General features: G+C 34.7%; 1 long non-coding RNA gene across 1 annotated transcript; it reads right to left on the bottom strand.

The window, feature by feature from the left end:
• Window positions 1–3,265: 3,265 nt before the first annotated feature.
• Window positions 3,266–22,025, bottom strand: LOC128579611 (uncharacterized). The gene is made up of 3 exons (XR_008378218.1): window positions 21,897–22,025; window positions 3,946–3,999; window positions 3,266–3,329 (listed from the first exon to the last, which is right to left on the bottom strand). It is a non-coding gene; the product is annotated as an uncharacterized LOC128579611 (long non-coding RNA).
• Between the last annotated feature and the right edge of the window lie 226 nt (window positions 22,026–22,251).

Below are 22,251 nucleotides of genomic sequence, written 5' to 3'. Positions count from 1 at the left end.
GTAACCTGAAAATATCTTTTCCCATTCTGAGGGCTGTCTGTTTGCTTTAGTTACCGTGTTCTTGGCAGTGCAGAAGCTTTTTTAGTTTGATCAGATCCCAGTGGTGTATTTTTTGGTGTTGCTTCAGTTGCCCCAGGGGTTTTCTTCATAAAGTATTCTCCCAGGCCAATTTCTTGAAGTGTTTCCCCTGCACTCACTCCGAGAATCTTTATAGTTTCATGTCTTAAGTTTAAGTCTTTTATCCAGTGAGAGTCAGTTTTTGTTAGAGGTGAAAGGTGTGGGTCCAGTTTCAGTGTTCTACAAGTCGCCAGCCAATTTACCCAGCACCATTTGTTAAATAGGAAATCTTTCCCCCAAATTATATTTTTGATAGGCTTATCAAAGATCAAATGACAATAAGTGTCTGGGTTCATCTTTCGGTTCTCAATTCTTTTCCATACATCTACCTCTCTATTTTTTGTGCCAGTACCATGCTGTTTTGATCACTATAGATTTATAGTATAGTCTGAAGCATAAAAAGTCAAATTCATAGAAGGAGTAGAGAGTGAAATTGTGGTTTCTAGCATCTGGGGATGGAAGGGTGTGAGAAAATTTTGATCAAAGTGTACAAAATTTCAATTAAATAAGAGGAATTAAGTTCTGGAGATCTATCACACAGTGTGCTAACTATACTTAAAAATAGTATATCATGTACTTGAAACTTGCTAAGAGAATAGATTTTTAAATGTTCTCATCACAAAAACATGGTAAGTTAATGGTGGATATGTTTATTACCTTGATTTAATTATTCCTCAATATATACATTTATCAAAGCATCCCATTATACTTCATACATATGCAATTTAAAAAGAAGAAACTTTGCCAGCTGTTTCCTTTGGTAAAAAGTACATATTAATGCAATGTAAAATGAAAAACAATTTTTTAATATACTGACTTTATAACCACACAATTTTAGAGAAAAAATATTCCCTAAAACATGTTTAATGCTTTTGAGTGTATGTCAAAAGTGATACTAAGTTTTCTGAGCAATATTGAACATAGTGGAAACGGTGGATCTCATCCACCTAACAACGAGACTGAGTTCGTCCCATGGATGGTGGCAGTGGATACAAGAAAAAATTCTCAAACTGCAAAGACTTTACAAGATGGATTTATTCTGTAATAGTGGGGTGTAACCCTGAAAAAATATTCTGGAGTCACAGAAAACTGCTTTCAGGTTTGCTTTACAGGTGACATACCTGTGTTCTTGGGACCGGATATTTTCAATTCTCCTTGCATGAATTGCCCTGCTTATTCTCTATGGCCTAGAACTTTTTTAGAAATGACCATGAAGGTCAAAGACATATAAGACAATAAAAATATTTTGTCAGTGAAAAGATACTTTGTGATTTACTAAATGCATTAAACCAAAATTATGATAAACTTAGCCATTTTGCCCTTTTCTTTATCAATAAGAGCTCAGGCCTTATTGCTTTTGTCAATCTGCATAAAATTTTAGAACATGCCTCTCAGATAATGTAACAAGTTCTATATGTGTTTCTTATTAAAAATAGAAAAAAATACACCTTAATTTCCCAAACATGTCCCTGAAAACTGAGTCACTCCTAACATGAGATTTCATATTAGCTACAAAAAGCTCTACATTTCTTAGAGAATTCACTCATCTCTTCTCTCAATCAAGGTTCTTCATAAACCAGTCCCACACAAACTTTCTAGCAAAATTAGACTACTTACTGTTCTACAGTGCTGTTGCTCAACTTTGTTTTGAAGATATCGCTCACTGACACTGTTCCCAGGCATCTAGCAAAAGATAAACAAAGTAGTCTATACTGGGGAATATTCACTCCAGACATCAGAGAAGCTCTACTAAAATGTTTTCAAGAGCAGTAACTAGCACACAGTGCAATGAGGGGAAGGCGAGAGATTGGTACATATCTGTAAAGTAAACATAAATTAAGGACATAATTTTCCCTGTTTACTAATACTTATTTTTACATAAAGCTTTTTTCTCCTATCACTGCATCAAAATCCTAGTCATCCTAAAATGTCATTCTCTCTATGAATATAATTAAAAACCTTTCCAGATGGAAGCAATCACTCCCATCTCAGTTACCATAAAACTAACGCATGCCTCTGTTCATGCCATTTTACAACAACTACAATGTTCATTTTTTCACTAGAATTATTCAGTTTATGAGCATACTTTCTATTTGTTTCTAGACTGTCAAGGATAGGGCTTCATTCTGATTCATTTTTGTATCTTTCAGAACATCTGGCATAGTAACTTAAACATAGAAGATGTCAGTAATATTTGATATAATATTTGAACAAATGGAAAGATACATAGACTAACCATTATTAGGACTACCTATAGCTAAATCTATGGTTTTATGAAATATTGTCTGAAATTTTGTATCACTTTTGTCATGGCTTATTATAAAAAAATACCTACATATATATACACATATACATATACATAGGTACATAACATATACATACATATGTATATAACATATATACACACATATACATACATATATAATTATACACATATATATAAAATTCTGTCTCCTTTACCATATTATAAGCATTTTGAGAACAGGAATCCTTTGTCATTCATCTGGAATCTTTATTGCCTCTAGGGGGAAAAAGCGTTATATCACACCTGGTAGGAGTTAATTGTGGTTAGAATAAATAAATGAATGGATGCTATAAATTACAGAGCTTCTTCTCCATGAGGCATTTCATCAATAGATTTTGTTAAACCAGGAACACAACTTTTCCATATACCATGCACATTACAGTTGCCTCCCTTGCGTATCAAGCAGAAGTTCTAAAATCATGAAGTATATAAAATACTGAGAAGGTAAGTTGAATCAGAAGTGTTGGGGCCAATTGAAATGCTTCACTGATACTAAAATAGGTAAGTGTATCTGAAAGATACAAGGTGTATTATACAAGGACTGAGAAGATAAATTAAACTGACAACTCCTGTTCCTCTAGTGTTTCTCTACTACCAGATGAAACAAATAATAATCTAGGTGTTTTTCAGGCAAAAGTTTTTGCTCCTATACTAAATGAGATGAAGCTTTTATGATCTGAAATTAACCAGTTTCCTCTCTTGCTTTGATCCATCTTGTAGGTCTGGCTCTTTTAAGACTCATAACACTGGCTTGTACAGCTGTTCAATACATGTTTATTAAAAGAATAGTCATGATAGATTATTCTAAGAAGAAGTTATCTGGAGAATACTGACATACCTTATCACAGAATTGTCCCAGGTAGCAAATCACAATCTACAGCACTCTTCTCAATCCTTTTCACTTATCCTGTCTTCCAATGACACAAAATAAGTGGAAACTCCATAGTTGACCAAGTCCCTACACTGACCACCTCAAGTTGACCTAATTTTCATAGACTAGGCATGCAACATATATACGTATCAGTTCGGTAGGTCTAGTCCCTTATATTGACCACCTTAATATGTTGACCAGTTTGTTATAGTCCCTTGGTGGTCATCTTACAGAGTTTCTACTGGATTCTTTTCTCTTTTTTAGTGGACAGACTCTGCTGGTTCTTCGTCTTATGCCATTGTTCATGTTTTTAATTTGCCCTGTATTCCTTGCCCACAAATGTTTATGTATTGAAATTATAACCATCCTCTAAGTCCCAGTTCAAATCTTTCACATGTGAGCGCTCACTAAAAAAAAAAAAAAAGAAAGAAAGAAAGAAAAACTCTACTATGTTTCTTATTTCATCTCACCCTATTTTTTGGCAGAGATTTTATAAGGCAAAGACTATATCTTGACTATATCTCTATGCCTTATATGTAGCCCTAACGAGCAAGCTGTTCATTGTAGGATTTCAATACATATTCTTATGAAGTCTTTTCCCACCAAGGCTTATATAAATAGCACAAACTTGATTAACCAAATGTATACTTACATTAAAGTGAGGTAGATTGTAATGAGAAGCTATGTTTCTGGATCAACTCTCCCACTGGAAACAATAAAAAAAAAATGCTGGATAAAATATTTCTTTTTAAAATTGTCTTAAAAGAATTGAAAATATATAAAGATAGTTGGAACTGCTAGGGGAAATATTTGTGGGGGATGGGAATCTGAATGCAGTGAGAGAAACCAAACATCAAAGCAACGTAAGTGCATTTTCCTATAGTCATTTGTTTATATTACACATTTTATCTTTGATCAATCAACCTAACAGAATAAGGGAACAAGGTTCTGCCTGAGATTTCATTAAAAAAAAATGGACACCAAACATTAAGCTTTTCTCTTTCTCCAATCCCAAGTGAATACAAAGAATATAAAGAAGACTTTCTTGGTAGAAGTACAGTGTTTAGGAAGAAAGAAAAAAAAAGGATAGAAGTGAAAAACAACATGGTCCCTGAGAAGTTGTAGCACAGCTCTAGCCTTCTTATTATGTAGGTATAACCTGCAAATTTTATTCTATTAACTTAGATTGAAGTAATCAGTTACTGGTAATGTCCTGGGCTTCTTAAGAAAAAATGCAAAATACTCTGTAGAAGGATACTTTCTCAGGGAAATTCCTATGATAATAGTTGAATAAAAATGATCAGCACACAGTCAAAGATAACCAGACATACAAGAAACAAAGCCTCATTAGTAAGAACCAGCAAAAATCAACTGAAACAGACTTCAGATGTTAGTATCACAAGACATCAATTATAAAACAACTATGTCTCCAAGTTTTAACAAAATAAAGTCTTCAAAATGCTTGCAGGAGACAATTAACAATCACATACTAAGTTCAAACAAAGAAACAAATGTCTAAAAGTAAACATTGCAAGAATTAAAATCAAATCCATATTGCATATCACAAAAAGAGACTGATATAAAGACCTGGAAGATAAATAAAGATAAATTACTTGCAATGCAGCTCAAAAAGACAAAAATTTCCCAGAAGAGGACTATGGATTGGATTGATGTGACACCCAAGCAATCCATTTGTTCCAGCTCCCCACTCTGCCATTTATCACCCCTCTTTGTGTGTCTCCATGGCCATCCTCCCCGACCTCACTATAATTTTATTTACCCTTCCCCTGCCTTTGATTTTTTTTGACACATGTATTAAATTCACCAGAAACCTGAAAAAAAAATAAAAAGAAAAAAGATATGACAAGGAAGGGTATAAAAAATTTGAAGAAACATTTAATGTAGGTTTAATTTGAAGCTTAGAAGGAAATAAGAGAATGTAAAAGGGGATACATTTGAAAAAACAATGCTTGAAAATTTTCTAAAATATATTAATGACATCAATAAACAATTTCAGAAAGCATAACAATCTAGGCAGAAAAAAGTAAAAAGATATTGATGTCTCTAGGCATCATCCTAAAACTGTGGAAAAATAAAGATAATGAGAAAAATATTATGAGCAATGAGAGAATAGCAGTTATGTTAACAGATGACTTCTTGATTGCAATAATGGATGACAGATAACAGTAGAATGATATTTTTTGATGAGCTGAAAGAAGTGACTGCCAACTCAAAATTCTATACCCAGAGAAAATATATATTTCCCAAATGAGGGAAAAATAGAGATTTTTTTCAAATAAGCAGACACTAAGATACATTTCTAACATAAGACTCTAAATATAAGAATTTCTTAGAATACACTTCAAGCAGAAGGAAAAGTAATTCTAAAATGCAAGATTAAGATTCAGGAAGAAATAAATAACAAAGAATGCTGTAAACATTGAGCAAATATAAACCTACCTTTACTGTATAAAAGAGAATAATGTCTAGTGGTGTTAAATTAAAATGCTAGGCAGCAATACATTAGGAATGAGATAAATGAATTAAAAATATTCTGAAGTAATATCTTGGAAGAAAGTAAAGGATTTGACTCACTTTAGTCTTTGATATGAACCAGTGTTGTAATCCTAGGCTAACTACTAACAGAAGAGAAAAAAGTATGTCCCTCCCAAACTAGCAGAGAAAAACATGGAATGATGGAGTATTAAAGGGCAGAAAAAGCAAGACATACATGGCAAAAGAAGAAATAAATACTATAATTATATCTATATAAATTAAAAAACAGACTATATTAATATTTTAAGGGATATAGATATAGGTGGAGAAATATTAAAAAAAACAATAAAATAAGGAATAAAATGCAAATAATCTTCCTAACTCCAGAGAAAAAGAAGAGGTGGTGATGACGGCAAAGGGACAATGACAGAAATGGGGCTTCTAGAAGGTTGAGAGGGTTTATATCTTGTTGTGGGTGGTGCTGATGTAGGTAACTGAGTATTAACTGTTTATATTTACATAGGAATTTTATACATTTTACTAAAAATTATTTCTACATTATTTTATAATATTTGTTTAAAAAATTTAGTAAGTTATGGATCAGAATATGTATATGTGTATATGTACAAAAGAAAATCTATGAGAATGTGAAAACTATCCTTTCCTTCATAATCCAGGAAAACTATATCTAGGGACACTGGCAGTCCTCCTCACTGGAGGGCTAGTCAAACTCTGAATAAAGTTTGTCCTAATTTGAGATAAAGTGGGCAAAATAAAACTATGTATATAGATGTATAATTTCATGTCTTGAAAGAGATGTGTTTATTCTGAGATTTTTATCCTTCCTAGATTTTGGATTGAGTATTTTATAATGTCCTTTCTGTTATAAAATGGTGATGATAGTAGGTGGCAGGTTACTATGTAGTGCCCTTACTAAAAAAACAAAACCAGAAGAGGTCGGTCTGCTAGCTCTTTTAATAGACCACTGAGGAATAAGAGCCTATAATTCTCTAATCTACACATACCAGTGAAGTGATTCTGTGGTTATTTCAGGGGAAAGCTGCTTTGGATAAAAATGTGACTTGGGTATTGTAGAGTGAATGTTTGTGTTCCCCTAAAATTCATATGTTGAAATTCTAAACCCCAATTTGATAACATTGAAAAGTAAGCCCATTAGGAGATACTTAGGTCATAAAAATAAAGACCTCAAGAATCAAACTAGTGACCTAATATTAACAGACATAAAAGTTTTCTCTCTCACTTTCTACTGTAGAGTGAGGATACAGTGAGAAGATGGCTAAATGGAAACCAGGAAGCAGTCCCTCATCAGACACCTGATTTGCTAGGTGCCTGTACTATGAGAAATAAATGTCTGCTATTTAAAACAACCAGTTGGTTGCTGGTATTCTGTTGTAGAAGCTCTAAGAGAATAAGACAGATATGAACTAAAAGAACTTCATTCATAAAGAAGGGAGCCAAACATGGAATGTGGGATCATTTTGTAATATGCTATATTAAATGTGAAAACAGTAAGGGTAAGAGTCAAGGGAAGAAAATAAGGGCTCTGGGAAACTTCATATAGACATGCAGGAAGTTATATCTAGGGCCCCAGATGGATAGATGGCTTCATTTTCCGTATTAGTGCTCGCATATGACATTTTATGCTGCTTACGGATATACATTTTCATTTCTGGAGGCTGTGCGTTATGTAGTCTCCATAATTAAATATGTCTCTTGTATAAATATCTGAATCAGCTCAAATGCAAAATTAATATAGGGTAATAATATGTTCTAATTATACTATATCATGTACCATAGAATATATTTACTTACGTTTTTTTTTTTTTTTTTGAGACAGAGTTTCACTTTGTCACCCTCAGTAGAGTGCTGTGGCATCATAGCTCAAAGCAACCTCAAACTCTTGGGCTCAAGAGATTCTCTTGCCTCAGCCTCTCAAGTAGCTAAGACTACAGATGCCTGCCACAACACCTAGCTATTTTTAAAGATGAGCTCTTGCTGGTTCAGGCTGGTTTGGAACTCCTGAGCTCAGGCTTCCAGAGTGCTGGGATTACAGGTGTGAGCCACCAGCCCAGCCAACATATTTATTTATTTATTCATTTATTATTATTATTATTTTATTATTGGGGATTCATTGAGGGTATAAGAAACCAGGTTACACTGATTGCATTTGTTAGGCAAAGTCCCTCTTACAATCCTGTCTTGCCCCTAAAAGGTGTGGAATGCACCAAGGCCCCACCCCCTCCCTTCTTCCCTCTCTCTCCTCTTCCTTTCCCCACCCCTACCTCCTTCTTTCTCACTCTGCTCTCCCCTTCCCCCACCCCTACCGTGTCCTTAATTGTCATTAATTGTCCTCATATCAAAATTGAGTACATAGGATTCATGCTTCTCCATTCTGTGATGCTTTACTAAGAATAATGTGTTCCACTTCCATCCAGGTTAATACAAAGACTATAAAGTCTCCATTTTATTTTAAATGGCTGAATAGTATTCCTTGGTATACATATACCACAGCTTGTTAATCCATTCCTGGGTTGGTGGGCATTTAGGCTGTTTCCACATTATGATTAATAGAGCATAATTATTTTATAGTCATTATGTATTTTTATTTTTATTAATTAATTTCATCTCTTATTTTTTCTGTTGTCAAATGTCACCATTCTCATCTTACAGGTGAGGAGTCTTAAGTTCAAAGAAGTGAGCAACTTTGTCAGCTACTAGAATTACATCCCTGAGGTCCAACTTCAAAACTCTGCTCTAGCTACTTTGCTGCTTTGTTTCACCACAGCATTAACATTCAAAGATCATTTGTATAAAGATTAAAATGCCATTTACTCTTTTAAATCACCTTCCTAACTCACTCAGGCAACTTCTATCAATCCCTTGGAGGAAAGGACAGACTTTCCCAGAAGCACAATTAACAACACCAGGACATGCATAAAGGGTTGCAAGAGAAATTCAGAAACTTGGGCATAAATCCCATCCAAAATAAAGCCACAGCATCTTTAATCAAGGCCTGGCAGTCATCTTTATCATTTCTCTGAGACTAGAACTGGTAATGTGGGCTGTCCCACTAGGCCTTTAATACTTGGTTAGAAACGAATCCAAGAAGTTGACTAGCAAGACAATTCCAGCAGTACGAACATGAATCGAATCTGTAATTCTCTTCCTCGTTACCACAGAACAGTTAGTTCCTGCCCTGAATTCACTTTGAAGACAATGAATGCTTTGGAGAAACTGTACAAAGCATTGAAAACAGGGCCAAAAGTAATAAATACGGACTGCCAAAAAAACGTTAACCAATTTCCTCTATAAGTCAAGTCTATTGTCAATTTACAATAATTCTGAAGGTTGAACTAGAGGGATGCAATTAGTAAGCTAACTTGCAGGGTTTGCCTCCAATCTAAAAGGGAGTTTTCTTTCACCTGCATAAAATTAAACAGCTGGTAATTATATCTCCTGTTAGGAAGAGATTAAAATAATAAAATAAAAATAAACCAATGCTTTACTATGGAATCTAATCTCTCCCATTATCCCACACATTCACATAAACTCTCCTCCCAGTGGAATTCTTTTCACTCAGCAGGATGAAGATCATCTTCTCAGCAGCCTAACTCAGCAAGGCCAGCCACTTTCCTTCCTTCCTGACTTCCCCTTTAGAACTTATTCAAAGGGAAGACAAAGGACCTGCAAGTGGATGGGAGTTGTTTTGTGCCTGGCCCTTAGGGGTACTTTATTTTTCTTAAAAAGATTATGTCAACCTTCCTGTAGCCAAAAATAAAAACAAAACAAAATACTAAAACAATTTTCTCAGGCAGTTTGAATTAAAAATACAAAGAACCGAGATATATTTTTAATTTATTCATAATTAGTTTACAGATTGGCCCACACTGAGACTCCAAAATCAGCACACCACCTGGGGATAAGGGCTATTGCAATTATCAGAAGCAAGCCAAAAGCTACCTTTTGTTCTTGCTAAAATCTTAAAAAAAAAAATCTTCTAGCAAATGATTTTCTATTTCCTATTTAAAGAGGATTACATAGCAAACACAACAGTGGCTGGAGAGCAAAGAATTTACCATCGTTTTATTACCTGCCAAATATAAATTAGTTTATTGTGGTTTACTCCTGCCAGGCGACCCCTCTCCTTGTCCATCAGGCCAGTGGGCTATGAAGTCCTTCCTAAACAGGAGGCTGTCAGTTATGTTCCCTGTCCACTGTCTTCTACATCTTACAGTGTCTCTTGGCTCGGGTAGCAAGGTTGTGAACTTGAATTGGCCCCAACAAATTGCCTCCACTTGCTAGCTATCACTGTGAAATCTCTGCAGGCATGTATGAGGCCCTCCTCCAGGTATAATGAAGAAACCCTACTAATTTCACTTTGTAATAACTACAGGATACAGAAATTATATTTGCTCCATTAGATGGAATCACAGAAATGTGGAGAAAGGTTAGCTTTATATAGTGAATGTCACAGTTAGACTAAGGAAAAAAATCACTTTGTTAACGTAGAGTGTTTCCTCATTGGTAACACCCTACATTAAGGTGCCATTTATGAATAGTTTATTATTATTTATTAATGTCTGAAGTACTTTATAGCATGCTAGATAACAACTTAAATTCATGTGTTAAAGATGCACATACATGGTTTAATACAATTTATGTCTTATTCTTTAAAACAGCTTCCCTTGGTATCATCCGTTAAGCATTTATTACTAATGCATTTTATAACATTCTTTATAATACATTATTTGAGCAAGTAGCTACATTTAGTGATCATTTCATAAATAAGAATAACATATTTATAAATGGCACCTTAATTTGAAGTGTTACCTTCACATTACTATATAGCTGCTCACCATTCATCTCATTTTGTGATTATTCTCCAAATGCACCACTTAATAAAATAGACACTAAGTTCTATTTCCCTTCATCTGATTAAAAGTTTATTGAGTCATTTTCTCCATCTGATTTCAGATGTTGGTAGCTTGGAAGTTTTAGTGTGATTTCTGACAAAACCAAACTTTTAGTACAACGATATTTCTGAAAAGATGATTAACAGTAGAAATAGAGAATTATTTACTGTATTGGACAGAGCCTGTTGTTTGGATTCTTTGTAAAATTCAATTTTTCTACTAGAAAGAACAATCCAGGAAGTAGACCAGTTTTTCCTTAGGAAAAAACAAAGAGGAAAAAAGCATTATCAGTTGAAGAAATCATTTATAGATACAGTATGAGCAACATTTGGAATGAGTAAATACCATCGTTATTTTTAAGTAGTCTTCCTGGAAGTATTCTCTTTATTAAAATCTATAGGTGCCATGAAATTTAGGTGACAATAAAGACATTCTGTAATTACTGAAAAGCATGGTCTTTATAGTAAAAGTTTTTCAATTTATAAATCTTCCTGAAATCTTTTCCAACTACTAAAATTCCTATTTTTATGTAACCATGTGCCTTGCTCTCATAAAAAGTCTATATTTCTACATGAAGCCAAAAATAGCAAAGTAAAAATAGAAATCAGAATCCCTTCCTTCATTTTGTCTTCTCTTCATTGGTTTAGTATATTTCAGAGGATGAAAAACTAACCAGCTCATATGTCATTGCTTAATTTAAAATATTTTCATAATGTTGAATCTCACTGGAAATCAAAGAAATGCAAACAAACACAGAGGCATACTTTTTCCCTCTTTGCCCATCAATTTGTCCAGGATTAAAAGGAATGATAACATCTAGGGTTAATGAGAGTATAGGAAATGGGTTCTCTCATACCCAATAGGTGGGAGTATAAACTGGTATGTCCTTTCTGGAGTGCCATTGACAATATATTTTTAAAACAATCTTTAAAAATATGCATATCTTTTGCCTTTACGTGTTCATTACTATTAATTTAAATTTATTCTAAAGAAAAATATCTCACTCATTGTTAAGGCTGTATGTTTAGAAACAAATGTACATCATTATTTGTTAATTCTGTACCAAAAATATCAAAAAATAAGAGATTAGTTAAGTAAATTGCATATGGTAGATTCATATAATGAAATAATGAACCCTACACTTCAGAAGAATACTGACATGGGAAGATTTTAATGCAAACCATAATGCAATCTATAGTCCAAAACTCCATGCTGTGCTGTCTTCGTCACCCATCTGAAACCTTTCTGATTATTATTATCATTTTTAAGGAAGCAGGAAACAGTTTTTTGAGGATGAGAAAGGTAGGCTTACAGAGTAAGAAAGTTTATAAAGTGGGATACATTCACCATGGACATGAACAGGCCTCCATTACTAGGGAAAGTAGGCAAAGAGGCCCCTTCTGATCATTAATTCCATTCATTAAAAGACAAGATATTGCTTTTTCAAATGTGCCTCCATGACTTCCTTGTATATTACTTATAATAAATTTTAAAATATTTTTAAAATTTCATTCTCTCTTATCCCATTAAAGAAATAAGTTCCCAAATGGTAAAAACAATTTCATCTTTATAGAGGTATCCGCAGTTCCTAGCATACTGCCTTGGACAGAATAGAAACACAATATATATTTATTGAATTGGTGAGTGCACTTTGGCATGGAAAAAAGTCTGACTATGATAATACTTAAATCAGGTAGTAAAATCATGGCTTTTTCTTTTCCTTTATATTTTTTGGTGTTTACCAACTTTTCTACATTAAGCATACATTATTTCTACAGTTAGACTATGTGTGTGTTTGTGTTGTGAAAAGTATTCTTTTTAGATGACAAAGCATTAAGGAGATTAATATACGTAAGTTTCTATCCATTATATCATATTGCTGCAGCTTGCTTTGGCTTAATATTAACTTTAAAATAGTTGAATTCAACTTTTAAAATATTTACAGAAAGATTTCATTCGGGTCAATAGAAAACCCCACAAACATATTTTTTAAATGACCATTCAACAACTTTGTGTCATTTATTTCCATTTGTCTCTTAGAATCTAGGATCTTGATGAAAAGACAGCTTTGATTCAGCAAGGTTAGTGTTTGCAAGAATTAGGTTGCTCTTACACGTCTGACGCTTTTTTAACGACGCGTCATTGTGTTATTATAAAAAAGAACAGGATAAACAGACACACAAGAAACACAATGTGTATTTTCCAACATAGAAATACAAACATCACGTTCTTGGATCCTCTTGTCTTTAAATGAAGAGTCAATTTTTCAATTAAATAATGAAAAGATGTAAAGAAGTAACACAGGAAGAAAATCATATAGGTGTTTTCTTCTGCCCTACTGCTCATTTCTCCTTTTAGGTACCGGTAGCTGCAAAGTGAACTGAAGGAGCCATAGCTTTCATATGCTACAGGTTGTAATATTACATGGCCCCAAATAGCAGAAAGAGAAACGTTAGAAAGACTGCTGGTCTAGTCTGGGCATCTTCTGTGAGCATCCTTATTTTATTATTTTAACCATATGTGATGAGAGAGTATGGAACACCCTCACACATGACGAATCCATATTTAACCTGCCTGTTACATTTCCCACTATATTTTTTATCTTTTGGCAAGGAGATACTATACCTTATTTGCATCCTATCTATAGTAAGTCCTGGTTAAATGGTTTTGATTTGAATCTGTTTCAGATGTTGATCGTTTATAAACTTTCTGGTAAAACTTCTCCTTCCTTAAAGTTGGAACTGGAACTGGTCAGAACTAACGTTGCATGAAATTCAATTATCTCATTGTTCTTGATTAGGACTTTGAACTGCTGTGAACTGTGTTCTTATTACGTGAACAGAAGAATGAGCTGGAGAGGGTAGGAACCACAGGTCTTGGAACTTTAGTAATATAAATTGCTTTGACACCTTAAATACAGTGCTATTTCTTTTTGTGTTCGTAAACTGTAAACATTATCTTTATCATATTAGAATAAAAGTGAAAGCATTTAAATCTATTGCTTGGAAAGAATGTCATTTCAAAATGAAGAATAAAATGCTGCTGACAACCTTTTAGATGTCCTTCTTTCATTTCATTTCCCCCCATGATTTCTTTTAAAATAATAACTAGCATAAGTTATTTTGAGTTCCTACTGTAAATTTGATCATTTAGCATAGGTTTAACTTCGCAATCAAAAAATGATAAGGTACGAATAATGTCCTTATTTACTAATGGACGAAAATGAGGATCAGAGAGTTTAGGTGATGTACTTAAGGTCATACCTTTATATTTATAGTTAAACCCAGTCTTTCTGACTCCAAAACTTATAATCTGTTCATTACTTTTTTAAAGGGTGAAGCAGTACTACCTTAGTTAAGGATATTGTCAATGTCAAATTTCAACATAGTTTGGGTTGAAATCATTAAATCATAAAAGTTAGTGTGCACAGCCTGTGACAAAATATCAGCCATCTGAATTCTGTCATTAGCTAATTTACCTTATTCTTATTAGAAAATTAGGGGAAAGACTCACCACTCCCAAGCTCTCTTCCCTTAGAATTTGCACTGTTTCAAGGAGTAGGATCACGTACCGTTTTATTCCTCGTAAGAAATCAGAAGTAGGTGTATGTTCCTAACTGGGTGGAACCTGTCTCTTTCCTACAAGGGATTATTCTGGTCTCAGCAAGGAACATAAAACCAGAAAGGGAGTCAAGAGCCTGTAGTCTAGGAGTAGCTGAGACTTCATCTAATGGGAACAACTTTTAACCTATGACTCAAGTCTGACCCTTCCTCTCTGAACAAAATACTCTAGCAGCTTGATCATTGTCCATACAATATCTGTTCAGTCCATTCCTCATTCTGATATGTTTGACTAATTGTGATGGAATAGTTCTTAGGATCTCAGCGGAATGGCCTTTTCACTCAGTTACTTAACACAGTGAGACATTGTCATCCCTGGAGAGAACATGGGAAGAATCAGTTGGGAAGATTTTGCTCCAAGTGAAACCTTTAATATTTTCCATATGCAACCAAGTAACTATAGGTGACTGCTATTCAGTGTATTGGGTGACACCTCAGAAAGTGAGTAACTTCTGTAAGCTTAAAGGACTTAGCCAGGACAGGTGAGTCTAGCAGTTTTGGATAAAATTTTTCAAATAAACCTTTCTAAAATGAAGTTGTTTTTAGAATAATAAAAGTTCGTCTAATCCCCCAGTCTCCCTGCACCCACAAAGAGAGACACCATCTCTGGTCTTTTAGGTCCTTTCCAGGATGGGGCACAGTATCTGACCTTCAGTAGTTGATCATTAAAGGTTTTTTGAGTAAAAGTACAGGTATATATGGATTTTCAAATTTCAAAGGGTCATGCATCAAGATTTTTCCTGCTCTGTGTTGACTATTGTTTACCAACAAAGACAAAGAAAAAAAGAGAAAAAAAGTTAAATTTCCCTTCTTTGTTCTTTACTATTTTAATACAGCACTGCTAGCATTCCTTTTTTCCCTAAATTATTTAACCCTGAACATTTAGGCTATTTTTCCAATATATAATTCTAGTGGCTGATCCCTGAGCTTCTTCCAAGGGTCTTACTATGTCTCATACCTACACAAATATTATGAGCTTGCTTTGGGCCCCATGGTGTGCCACACATGGCGCCCGGTATTCTATATGAATCATGTAATTTAATCACTAAACCAGTCATAAGTACCTGCTAAACATTTACAACATGCTAAACACAATTCTCAGGACTTAAAATATTAAGGAAAATAAGAGATACATAAAAAACTTTACCTCTAACTATAGAAAGATGGGAAATAATCATGGAAAGAAATAATCCTCCAAATAATTTCAGTAGGTGGGCTTAACCTCATATTATGGATGAGAAAACTGAAGCATAGGGATGTTGCATTCTCACCAAGGGCAAATAAGTCATAAAGATGGGGTTCAACCACCAAGCCTCCTAGACCCTGAGGCCCCTGCTCATTCCAGCCTCCCCAGAGAAGGTGGCATGCAGCCCACCCTTCAGTTGTGCTCAGCTTGCCTGTGTGGGGCCTCAATGTAGGAGCTAAGAGAGGGAGTCACAGAACTGTTTCCAAAGAATTGCCAGACCTTCTTTCTCCCTTGGAGCAAAGTCACTCTTAGCTTGACCTGGATTGTCCCTTGGTGTTGCCCTGCAAACCCTTTATCCCCGCCTGCCATCCATCCCATACCCAGTCAGGTCCGCACATTTCATCACAACTTGGAGAGCATTCTTTTCTATTTTTTCACAGGAAGAGATAAAAATCAAGCTGTGAGATAGATGTAAGGGGTAAATAAGACATACGGTTCAAAAAATATCTAATTTTAGTAAATCCAAAGTCCCATGAATAAGCGAGGCAGTCCCCGGTCTCCAGACAGATTTATAGGAAATCAGGTAAAGGATTAATCCTAGTGACTCAGGGCAGGAAACAGATACCAGGACAAGAAATTCAGGTGTTTATTTTATTAATATTTTGACACACAGAAAAAAATCGCATCTCAGAGGGGAGAAAGGTACTGACTACAATTAGGAAGGGGGGAGAACTAAATTTGTATTAGGGCAATTGTATATAATTTATGCAATCAGTGGGGCATTTATCCAAGTGAAACCCTTCACAAAACTTTCCTAAAAACAGATCTTGAGTTGTGAAGTTGCAAAATGCCAAAAAGAAAACCAAACTAAACTGAAAACAAACACAAAAAGCACCTATAAAACAATAACCAAAAACTCAGTGTGGACATCAGCTTGACATTCTACACAATGAACACCGGATGGCAGCACATAATAACAGCAACTTTGTCACTGCTCGTCTGGAAGAAAGCTTGATGGAAAACCGCCCTTAAATTTTTCATTGCCATTCTAAGAATCTGTTAGCTTCAGCTCTAGGTTTAACACATTTGCTTGCTCTAAACACCAAAGCTTTATATTCTACACTCACTTCTCTTATGCCTTCTTGAGGTAACAACACATTGACAAACCAAAAAAGCCAGAGGAAAACACACATGTGATTACTTTGCAAATTTTAGCCTCCCCTATTTGGGCCATCTGCCTTTTTTACCTGACTTGGTCATGCTGGATTTGATTTGGTTCTGCACCAGTGATGGAAGTGAAAGTGATTTACTCTAGTGTCTCTGACTGATTTACTGCAAAATCACTCTGACACTGTTAAATGTTCAGACTTGTTCTCAAACTGGTAGGTCTAGGAATGTATTTTCTCTCTCACATTCTAAGCTTCTTATGATTTATGACTGCTAAAAGGTGTGTTAAAGAGACAGTGAAGTATAAAGGACACACATTTCTGTCAGTGTTGCAAGAAATTGAGAAAGACAGATATAGCCATGAAGCATTTATTATGATCCTGAGCAGAAAATACTAAAGAAAAGATATGTTTGCATTAGGCAGGCACCTTAGTATCACAGGAAGTCCATTCTAAATAACAATTGTTCAAGCAAACAAAGTTTAGGATGAAAGCAGGCACTAGCAGACATAACCACTGCACTGCCCTGTTCTGCGTTTTTTTTAATACCCATATTTATGTCCATGTCTTCACAGAACAGAGGAAGAATCTACATGTAATAAGAAGTATGACATACAAAGGAGCCGGCTAAGGAGAAGGACTGACTGGGTGCATATGGAGAGGCTAGCAGAGCATGTTGAAATAGTGCATTGAAATTAACTTTACTAGGGGCTTGTAGAATTTTAGAGAGGACAGGGTTACTCACAGTTTGGGGGATGGACATCTTTAAATAAATTCCTAAACTTAATCAGAAAAACTGACGTAGATTTTTGATGTTCAAAATTAAAATTGAAGTTGAATGCTGAATATATTCCTTTTTTTTTTTTTTGAGATAGAGTCTCACTATGTCATCCTTGGTAGAGTGCTGTGGCATCACAGCTCACAGCGACCTCACACTCTTGGGCTTAAGTGATTCTCTTACCTCAGACTCCCAAGTAACTGGGACTACAGGTGCCCACCACAGCACCCGGCTATTTTTTGTTGCAGTTGTCAAGGTTGTTTAGCTGGCCTGGGCTGGGTTCGAACCTGCCAGCCTTGGTGTATGTGACTGGCATTGTAACCACTGTGCTATGGGTGCAGAGCCGAATCTTGAATATATCCTGCTTTTAAATCTACCAGTGTGTCACCAAGGAAATGTGTACAACCTCATTCCAAAATAAGCCTAAATGTATGATCTTTTTTGAATGTAAGATACAGCCAAGGAATTCATCTTCCTTGTAGCCTCTCCTGTTCATACTTAGGGATCAGTCAAAATTTCCTTAGATAGAAATAGAAATAATTAAATACGAATAAAAGAGAAAACAAGAAGGAGGAAAATGGAAGATAAGAAAACAGCACAAAGTACAGATAATCTAGAATGGATTTATGAGCAGAAAACGTTGTAGAAATTAATAAAATGATATTTATTAAGTGAAAATTGAAGTCTTTAGTACAGTTGATGTCCTGAGATAAAAAGATAATTTTTAGTCCTTGACTTCAAACAGATGAAAGCAAAAGATAAAAAACAAACATATTTCAATCAGAAGGCAGGACTAAATTCTGTCATACTAAGTCTGCATAAAATAGGAGAAAGGAGAGGTTAATACAGGTGACCAAGACTCTCCATTTGTACAATACTAAGTAATAATAGAGTTTACATTGTATTAATAATTATTACTTAAAACTTGTAAAACATTTAGCCAAGTTCTTGACAGAGTAAGCATCTATTAATATTGCCTATTAACTCATTAAAATTTATAAAAAGATATAAAGATTGTTGAGAAATGTTACAAAGCCTATCAAAAGAAATTTTACATAAAAATACAAATTATACCAAGTATGGTATATTATTAGTTGCTAAATTATAAATGTGATTAAAACAAGATTAAATCATGTGATCAAAACATGATTTTTAAAGTTATAAGTAAACAACATTTTTGGTGTTAGTGATGAAAGTGTAAAGCAGTATGGGAATACAAAATACGAGTCATAAAAAAACGGTCATGTAATTTGATCAAGTAGTCCAAGTTTAGCATTGATCTCTAGAAAATATAAAATAATAATTGATAAGCAGTAGGATGGTTCACTGTAATTATAAGTATTAGCATAAAATTGAACTCAACTTAAAAATCAAATTTTAAAGGACAGTAGAAATGATTCGGTATATTATAGACCATCAACACGGTAGGATAGCATATGTTATTATCTTGTTGATTATACATACAATATTCAATATGTGAAGTATTTACAATAAAAACAAACAAAAACCACCATAAACTTGTAGGAGATATTTTAAATATCAAAATTTGTCAAAATGTTATCAGAAATATATTAAGAGTTTCCTCAATTTATAAAAAAAAGGAAAAACCTCAATAGAAAATAATCAAAGTTTATAAATAGGCAATTCTTAGAATGCAGAATCTGAATGACTCTAAACAGACAAAGTTGTTCAACTGCAATACCAGTCAGCAGAATACAAATAAAAGTGACATTGAGGTAACATTCTATGGCCACCAATTTAGTGAAGTAAGAGAGTAAGATAATGCCGTATGCTGATGAGATTATGGGAAATGAGATCCCTTCTGCACTGCAGAGCAGTTATGTGAACAGGGGCACTCATTCAGGAGAAAGTCTGGCAGTGGTATTCAGTGGATTTACAAATGTACATAACTTAACACCAAGTGATCTGTGCTCCTGGCTATATTACCCTGAGAGTTCCTAACAGGTTAAAAGGACACATATGTGTGATTCATTGAAATGTTGTCTTGGATGGAATGAGTTAGAGGAAGTTTAGGGTTTGTACCTGAGGGACTGGGTAAGTAAAATTTAGTATATAGTCATGTGTCACTTAATGACATTTGGAGAAATGTGTCTAAGCTTAGGTACTTTTATCATTGTATGAAAACCATTGACTGTCCTTATACAAACCTAGATGGTATAGCCCACTACACACCTAGGCTGTGCTGTAGCCTATGGCTTCTGGGTTACAAACCTGTACAGTCTGAATATTGTAGACAACTGTAAGACAATGGTAAGTGTGTTTAGATCTGTACCCAAACATAGACAAGGAACAGTAAAAATCAATATTATAATCTTATGAGATCACCGTCATATATGCAGGTCATCATTAACCACAGTGTCTTTGCACAGGGTGCAAAGGGCAGTAATTGGGAAAAATGACCTAGCTTTGAATACATTCATATACTGTATGACAATGCCTCAGTCAAACACAGACCATATATAGATGTTGGTCCTATACGATCACAATGGAGCTGAAAAATCCCCGTCATCTAGTGACATCCTGTTCATTGTAACATCATTGTACAATGTTTTACCTTTTCCATGTTTAGATATGTTTAGATACACACACACACAAATTATGTTAAGATTGTCTACAGTGCTCAGTGTAGTAACATGGTAAATGTGTAGCCTGGGAGTGAGCGACAGCCTAGGTGTGTAATAGGCCATACCACGTATGTTTGTGTAAATACACTCTATGAAGTTTGCACAATGACAAAATCACCTAATGACTTATTTTCCCCATGGTTAAGAAACACAGGTCTGTCTAGCACCATAGAAAGATGTCCAAACACTAACGTTGAATGAAAGTAGTAAGAACCATAATGTAATTTACTACACAAAAATGCTTATGCAATACAACACATTCACATACACACAACTACACACTACTTTTAAGGTGACACAGATATTCTGATACATACATATATATATGAAAGTGGATTTGATGAACACACATTAAATGCATTAAATTGGAGGTCTAAAGGGGATGGAAGTGAGGATTAGAAACAAAAAATAAAATAAAACCAGTTAGACATCATTCCCAGAGTAATGATAACACAAGGCCACAAACTCAATTCTGTATATCTATGGTGAAAATAAAAAAAGGAAAAAAAAAAAAAAGGAAAAACTAAAATTTGTATAACTTTAAGTGAGAAAAGCTGAAAGAATGCATAATAGTTTACAAATAGATTGAAATAATGAAACTGCCTGCAAATGTTTATATGAAATTAAACTGCAGCATGCAAATTGTACAACAACATATTAAAGTAAAAGCAAATAAAGCAAGTACACAATAGTATACAATTATCACAACTACCAAAAATCATATTCATGTGAGTGGGTTAGGGGAAGGGCCCTATTCTGGTCCTTTGCTTCCTCCTGGCCCTGCCTTCTCAGAGATGTTACAAAGTTTGCTATGGATCGGCAAGGATACTTTACATAACCCCCATGGTAGGGCATCATCTTGGCTTCTTGTAATATCCCTCCCCCCCACCCCCCCACCCCCCGTCTTCTTTGCATGAGGCTGGAGAGTAGGATTGACCAATGATGTTACCTCCTTTCTCCCATCAAGCCCCAGTGAAGGGTTGACGTGGAAAATGAGATTAAACCATGAGGATTTTTTTATCCATGCTGTTGGTGAGGTAAGAAAGGGTCCTGATTTACTTATCTAAAAATATAGTTCAACTACTTCATCCTTTAAACAATTGCTCCCCTAATTTACTGTAGGGATTTTTTTTTTCATTTTTTTCTTTTTTAGACAGAGTCTTGCTCTGCTGCCCAGTCTGAAGCTGAAGTCTAGTGGCCCAATTATAATTCACTATAGACTTAAACTCCTGGGCTCAAGAGACTGTCCTGATTTAGCCTCCAGAGTAGTTTGCACTACAGGCATATACCACCACTACTAGCTAATTTTTCTTTTTTTGTAGATACAGGGTCTCACTCTTGTTCAGGCTGCTCTCAAACTCCTGAGCTCAAGGAATCCTTCTGCCTTGAATCCTTAAGTGCTAGAATTACAGGCATGAGACACTCACTGCACCCTCCAGGAAATTTTTATGTAATGCAAATAAGTCCTTTTATTCCAAAATCTGTTAATCCCAGAAATCAAGATCCATTGCCTTACTTCCTTTAATTTTTTTTAAAGAACTTATACTTTAAAAGGACAAGAAGCATTTCATATCTGTATGCTCTGTGTAATAATATGTACTGTTGTGCCTTTCTTCAAAAACTACAATTATATTAAAAATAATGTTGATCATAGTGGTAGCAAAAGGGACCAGTCTGTTATCATAGGGCCTTGCTTCCCAAACAATAGCAGTGATACAAGTTAAGGATACAGGAACTAGCATAGTTATATAAAAGTGGGTCAAAGAACTTTTTATTACCTTAGTTTCTTTCCTCCATCTGCAATTTTAGCTTTTTGAAGATAACCTTCTTTTTCAACCATCTGCAAGAAGAATGCATATGTTAAAACTGTGACAAACTCATATGCATTGTTAGTTTGAATGAATCTATGCTTTTCAAGAATCATTGCAGTGATGGACGTTTCCCGTCATAGAACTTCATTAATAATGCACAGATAGCTTATGGGAAGTGCCTGCAAGATCATAATCATTACAAGCCATTGAAGAGACAAAGACATTGTGAAGAAGAACGTGAAGGATTTGTTGGACAGCAATACACCTTTACTCACTTTTCTTTCTGGGCATCGAAGGCTGTAGGTTAAAAAATAGACTGAAA

This window comes from Nycticebus coucang, unplaced genomic scaffold (genome assembly GCF_027406575.1).
Source record: "Nycticebus coucang isolate mNycCou1 unplaced genomic scaffold, mNycCou1.pri scaffold_70, whole genome shotgun sequence".
Taxonomy (NCBI): domain Eukaryota; kingdom Metazoa; phylum Chordata; class Mammalia; order Primates; family Lorisidae; genus Nycticebus; species Nycticebus coucang.
This window is presented reverse-complemented; position numbering and strand designations above follow the sequence as displayed.